At 46.0% G+C, this 7,279-nt stretch overlaps 1 pseudogene; it reads left to right on the forward strand.

The window, feature by feature from the left end:
• Positions 1 to 3,676: 3,676 nt before the first annotated feature.
• On the forward strand, positions 3,677 to 5,057 carry LOC114210113 (tripartite motif-containing protein 75 pseudogene; annotated as a pseudogene).
• Positions 5,058 to 7,279: the final 2,222 nt, after the last annotated feature.

A 7,279-nucleotide genomic window follows, 5' to 3' on the forward strand; every position in this document is an offset into this window, starting at 1 on the left:
TTCTCACCTTGGCTCCACTTAGGAAAAAGGCAGTTTGGGCAACATGAGCATCCATGGCACAGGCTCAGCCTCTGAGGGTTCTTAGGAGCTGCAGACCTGCAACCTGCTGCCTGCGGAATGCTCCACAATCCTTGTGCTGCATGGTGCTGGATGGGACAAACTGCTAGGAGAGGATGTCACTCGGGACCTGAATTACATCCCTGGGGAGGGAATGACCTGGCCTCATTTAGCCTTTCAGATTTCAGTCTCCTCATCAGTGAAAATGGGATTAGGGAGGATGGCAAAGGCACAAGGGAGATTATGTGTATTAACACAGCCCGCTCCACTTTCTCTTTTTCTCCACCATCCTGCTCTGCGTGGCTCACTGCTTCTCGCCATGTCTTCTCACAAGACTTTCAGAATCAAGCGATTCCTGGCCAAGAAACAAAAGCAGAATCGTCCCACTCCCCAGTGGATTCGGATGAAAACTGGTAATAAAATCAGGTAGAACTGCAAGAGGAGGCACTGGAGAATAACCAAGCTGGGTCTATGAGGCATCACACATCATGAGATGACACACTTACCTGGCACACATATTTAATTAAGCTGCATGAAGATCATGTGTTCTATCATTCTGTAAACATCCTTCCTACCTGGCCATAGACTTGTCTTATCATGGAAATGATTTTTCTCTGTGACTATGCCTCTGCACCGGTAGGTTGGTTCAGTAATAAATGCGAGACCTTTCGGCTCTAAAAAACAAACAAACAAACAAACAAACAAACAAACAAACAAACAAACAAACCACAGCCCGCTCCGCCTGGTCTGATTGAATCACAGGAGATCCCCTCCGGCACCAAACAGCACCTTCGAACTTCCTCACCTGTAGCGTGGCCCTGCCTTTCCTCCACGGGGGAGGAGCCACCAGTCTGGTGGGCAGGACCCTAACAGCTCCACCCTCCAAGTGGTGTGTATATGCAGTGGTCTCACTCTGATACGCGCAGTCGCTTCAGCGCCTCTCAGTGAGACTTGTGTTCATGGCAAGCCTGCTGTCCAGAGTCTCCTGCCCCAGGTAAGCAGGGAGTTGGGACAATGTAGGGATGGGGAGAGGGGGCTGGAGAGTGGTATGTACGAGCTGTGATCTCCTGAGCTCCTGCTCTGTGCAGGGCCGAAAATTGCACCTTGCAAGGGAATCCCATCTTCGTGCCGGTTCTTAAGGTTACCAGTCCCTCAGTGAGCCTAGTCCTAAGTCACCTAAAAGTACAGATAGTCAGTTCTTGTCCTGTCCTACCCTAGGGGTCAGAAAACAGGGAGACTGTCTCTGTGTGTGACAACCTCCTAGAAAAGGGAAGGCAGGTGACAGCTGTGGAGAGCTTGGTGGTAGGAGAAGCTGGAGCTGATGGAAGGATGTGGCCCTCCAGATGGGAGCAGCAGTCCTGTAGGAGAGGGTCATGATTAGATCTGAGGGCGTGGAGAGCAGATGGGTGGAGGCCCAAATGGGTGTTGATGGACTCAGCAGTCAGAGACAGGTTCTGAGGGTCCTGAGTATGGAAAGTTTCAGGTATCATTAGTTATCATTGGTCACCTTCTATGTGCCAGGCCTGCTGCTAGGAACATTTTCTCCTTCTCTGTAAATGCTTTCTGACTTTTAAAAGGTCTTGTGGTATCCTTCTGGCTCCACTACCCATTATGTGCAGTCTTTCAAATCTCTGCCAGTCTCATGAGACGCAAAGAACAATCTGTCTTGTTTTTCATTCTCATGTCTCTGCATTATTAAAATGATCTGCTTCAATTTCATGATTGGCCATTTGTTTATCTCCTTTACCCATTTTTATATCCAGATTATTCATATGTTTGTGTGGATTACTTGGTATAAGAGCTATTTATATGTTTGAAAAAAAATTATTACCAGCATCCCCAGAAACCTTTCTAATGTTTTTCCCAATCATTAGCCTGTCCCTCCTCCCCAAATATTTGCATTGTGCTGAGGTCTAACGCCATGAAGTAATTTTTCCTATACACAATCTGTATTTTGTGCCTGGCTTTTTTTTTCACACATCTCTGTGACTCATCCAAGTTTTGGGGTGAAAAATACTTAGCACCTTCCCATTGTTAACTAATGTTCCACTGTATGAATACACCACAATTCTTTCATGCATTCTAATGTCAGACATTGGAATTATTTTAAGTTTAGACTTGTGAAAAATGTTGTCATGAATCTCCATGTGCGTCTTTTGGTGCACATATTTTGAAGCCCTTCTGGTTCATATTTCTGATGGTTATACAGCCTGAGTAGAATAACTGGGTCTTAAGATATGTGTGTTTTCCAAGTTGGTTGATAATGCAAAACAGTTTTCTCAAGTGGTGGTACCAACTTACATGCTCACCTCCTGTGTATGGGTGTTTCAGTGACAGCACAGATCACTAAGACTTTATATCTTCATATTTTGAAATTCATTTTGGGGTCTCTGGCAGTTAAGCAGAGATTGTCTTGAACCCATCAGGGTTTGAGGTGATTAAATCAATGGACTTTTTAAGGGGTATCCCATTTATGACTCTTCTAGTATGTAACACTTCAACGATACCAATTTAAATTGTGGAGCATTTACCAGAACACATCCTCTACTGGGTGCCCTTAAGTCCATATTTGTTCCCTCAACCCTGAGAGCTGGCCTCAGCTTTTCAGCCTGTATTTCAGAATCAATAACTGGTACTAAGGGAAAACTCCATGCCCTTTTCTGGGGATCATGTCCCTACCAATCCTTACTAGCTGGTGTCTCATCAATTACTTTGGAGGGTAGTTGTGTATCTGTGTGTGTGTTTCTTAGTATTTTCTCACATTGAATTCCTGATTTCCAATTTCATTCTATGCCTCTTGTCAAAATCACAGCTTTCTGACTTGGCAGCATCCTCAGAGTAAATCTAATCTAGTCCAAACCACTTTTATGTACACAGTTGAATGTATCCTGCAGTTGAGATGCTTAAGTGAAAAGTAAATTTTGACATACTATGAATTCAGTGTTGTGGTTTAAGAAATAAATGTGGTTTAAACCAAAAAATACCAGGTTCTTTTATTGGATCTTTGAAAAGATTGAAATGATTGAAGTCAGGATTTATATCCTTATTTACTTGATTCTCTTAGAGATGAGGATGTTAGGTACTTCTCCCAGATCCCCCAGATAACAAGTAAGGGGAAATCCTACTCAAGGTGGAGGCTCAATTTGCAAAGCCTTTAACTTTCTGCAGTGCCATGCGGCGCCCCCCGTGGTTGATGTGGGTGTAGGTAGAATCCTGGGAGTGGAGAGAAGAATTGGTGGCTGTCTCAAATGTGGCAGTGAGCAGGGCCACAAAACAAATGGTAAATTTTTTTACATGAAACAGTATTTTCTCCTCTCCAGGGATGAAGAAGCACTTTAAAGTTGTGTCTACATTTTGACCAAGAGAATTGCATAACTTGGCTTCACATCCTCCGAGCTGCCAAGGGCAGCTGGTTGCCCAACTAACCTGTGATCACCTGTAGCGTCCCTGGGCACCTGTCTTTGTACCTGAGGTCATTTTGCCTCATAGGAATGAAACGTTCAAGACAGGAAGAACAGCGAGATCTGAGAGTGTGTCTGAGGCTTTTCAGCGGAAAGAGCCTTCAGAGTCCAGCTCCTGAGGAAAACCCACCTCAGTGCAGTCCTTCATTTACAGCCCAATGGCAGTCCCGGCAGCCCTGGCAGGATTCCAGGCCAAAGCCAACTGTCCCGTCTGTCTGGATTACCTCGGAGACCCCGTCACCACCGACTGTGGGCACAACTTCTGTCGTTGCTGCATCCAGCAGTCCTGGGCTGATCGCAAGGACAGGTTCCCGTGCCCCGTGTGCCGTCACGCGTGCCAAGAGAGGCACTTGAGGAGCAACACCCAGCTGGGAAGGATGATTGACATGGCCAAGCTCCCCCACGTCACCAGGAGAAAGAAGAGGAGGCGGGAAGAGAGGCATTGCTGTGAGAAGCACAAACAGGTCCTGACCCTCTTCTGCGAGGAGGACCTCGAGGTGTCGTGTCCCAAGTGCACGCAGCCCCCTGATCAGCGGGGCCACCAGGTGAGGCCCCTGGGGGAGGCCGCCTCTCATCACGGGCAGAGGCTCAGTCGTTACATCAGGCCCTGAAGAAGCGGGGGGCAGACGTTCAGAAACTAGTAGCCACCTGAGAGAGAGAACTCTTAGACCTGAGAGAAAAGGTGCAGTACCAGGGACAGAAAGTGACCTCTGAGTTTGAGCACCTGCACGAGTGCGTAGACCGTGAGCAAGAGGCTGTTCTCTCACGGCTCGCTGAAGAAGAGAGGGACCTTCAGCAGAAAGTCCGCGCGAACAGCACGGCGTTTTCAGAGCACGTTTCCACCCTCCAGCGCCTACCAAACAAGGTGGCAGAGAGGAGCGCGGCGTCCGAGGTGAGACGGCGGGCGGAGATCGGGAGCGCCCGCGACAGGGGCGAAAGCCTGAAGCCCCCAGCTCCCTGTTCTTTCCAGTTAAGGAGGGAAGGATGCAGTCTTCCTCCGCAGGACTTGGCTCTGCAGAAAATTCTCCAGAAGTTTAGACGGGAAGTTACTCTGGATCCCGAGACAGCGCACCCGAATCTGCTTGCCTCCGAGGGTAAAAAGTCTGACATTTGTGAGGAAAAAGCCCGGCGTCCCTCAGACCCGAAGAGACTGCTGATGGATGCGGTGGTCCTGGGCTCCGAGCGCCTCGACGGCGGCCCGCCATCCTGGGAGGTGCAGGTGGGTGGGCAAGCGCGCGTGGGCCGCGGGGCTTTGCCAGGGCTCCCTTTCCTGGAGGGGCAGGCGGCCCCCGTCAGGCCGGAGCAGACGCGCGACAGTCCGGCGGCGGGACGGCGCCTGTGTCGCTGAAGGAAAAGCCCAGGGGCGTTGGCGTTTATCTGCACTGTGAGTTGGGGGAGGTTTCCTTTTACAGTTTGAATGGCAGGTCTCACATCCGTTCTTTCATGGGTACGTTTTCTGAAGTCCCGAAGCCTCACTTCTGTGTGGGGCGCGACTCTACACCTCTTACGACCTGTGCAGGGAGAGATTGTGAAGGATGAGCTGTGACTTGGCTTCCTTTTCTGTCCGCGATTTATGGACGGTGGGTACAATCTTGTACAACTATCCGTGAATCTAGCACCAGAATTTGTTTTAGATGCTTATTTGACTTAAACACATGGGAAAAGTTTTCTCATTTTGATTTCTTCTGTTTTTTTTCTGTTTTCTTTTGTTTTGTTTCAATAGCAACAGGGGTGTTGTGGAAACTAACAGAGATGTGGAGATTAACTGTTTCGGGAATTCTAAGATCAGAGTATATATATTATAATTTTATAGCCCCAATAAATTTTTGTACATTTACATATTTACATTTACATATATTACATATATTACAAACTTTGTATATTTACGATATAGTTCTATACATAAGTACCTTTTTATACTTCAGGTAGAGAAAAGACAAGTGTAGGGAGACGATTCTTAGTGGGTCTGTCATGTTTCTGCATGAGAATAAAGCACTGACTGCTGCACATTATATGTTCAAGGATGCTATATGGGGAACAGCCTTGGAAGATAGAGACGTGTCTCCATCCAGACTATATGAGTAATAAACCTCTTCATATCTTTCTGGTGTGTGGTGTCATCAGTCCTTACAGCGAACAAAATTTTCGGTGAGGGTCCATCCTAGCCATACAACCTGGTCTTAACATTGGTGTCTGAGCAGACTTATGGAAATGCTGACTAACATCCTCAGGGGGTTTTCTCCTCTTTTTTTCTTTGACTCTTCTGCCCAAAGTATTCAAGTACTTTGAGCATTTATGCCTTTACTTGCAAATCAGCCCATTTTCAATGGGGTCTCCTCTAAGAAAAGGCTCTAGAATCCAAGTCAGAAAGAAGGAAGGAAAGACTGGAATGAGGGGAAGGAAAAGGAACAAACAGAACAGAGGTCCTCAATTTGATCTAATTGGCAAGTCAAAATTTACTATAAGAATTGATAGAACAGGTGCCTGGGTTGCTCAGTCAGTTAAATGGCTGCCTTCAGCTTGGGTCGTGATCCCAGGGTCCTGGGATCGAGCCTGCATCAGACTCCCTCTGCCTCTCCCCACCCTATGTGCTCTCTCTCCCTCGCTCACTCTCTGTCTGAAATAAATGAATAAAATCTTAAAAAAAAAAGAATCTATAGAACAAACAAAATAAAAGAGTGAGGTTCTATTTTATGCCTCTATAACCTAGATGTTGATTTAGTGTGATCCCAATAAATTCGAACATGGTACCCCCTATAATGTTCATGATGCTACTGAAAACAAAATAGAAATCAAAGAGGTATGCTTCATCTTAGCTAACAGAACAGTTGCCTTGCCTAAATTCCCCATGGTCACAGTACACATTCTCTTAAAATGCCCAAGAGAAGGCATGGATGAGCTGACCCAGTGAGTCATAAATTAAAATTAAATCATTGACACAAATTGGCTTCACAAAATGGACCCCAATGAATGCCCCACCCCCAATAGATAATATGACTAAACATTAGTTAAAACAGGGCATTCAAGAACTGAAATACATTATTGAAGATCTGTGTAGAGTAGAGGTTATCCCTACTGCTTCACTGTTTAACAGGCAAATTTTGCCTATCTTTAACTTAAAAAGAATGGGTAGCATCTCACAATGAATTACTACAACTTTAAGGCTGTGGTCCCAACCAATGTTGTCATAATTGCTAATTCCATCCAATCAACAACTAGTAAATATCTGGCTATTATAGATTTGGCCAGTATATTAGATTAGGGTTTATTTCAACAGCTTCTCAGCCATAACTTCCCTTCACCTCCAAAGGGATATCATACACCTCTACCCAGCAATTCTAGCTACCTCAACAGTTTTGTCTTGGCATACAATCTTTTTTTTTTTTTTAAAGATTTTATTTCTTTGACAGAGAGAGACATAGTGAAAGAAGGAACACAACCAGGGGGAACAGCAGAGGGAGAGGGAGAAGCAGGCTTCCCACAGAGCAAAAAGCCCGATGCAGGGGCTCTATCCCAGGACCCAGGGATCATGACCTGAGCTGAAGGAAGATGCTTAATGACTAAGCCACCCAGGCGCCCCTGGCATACAACCTTTGAGGCAAGACTTTTACTACATTCAACTTTCTCTAAATCATAAATGATTTACATTTATGACATACTCCTCCGGAGATCTCTGACTACAATCTTGGTTAATTTCCTGTAAGTTACCTGGTAACCCGAGGGCATCTCTATCCCTGACACTGTCAAGAAATAGCTATTGA

Source organism: Eumetopias jubatus, unplaced genomic scaffold, assembly GCF_037043125.1.
Source record: "Eumetopias jubatus isolate StellerSeaLion01/CBP00866 unplaced genomic scaffold, mEumJub1_p1.0 scaffold_2, whole genome shotgun sequence".
Classification (NCBI taxonomy): Eukaryota; Metazoa; Chordata; class Mammalia; order Carnivora; family Otariidae; genus Eumetopias; species Eumetopias jubatus.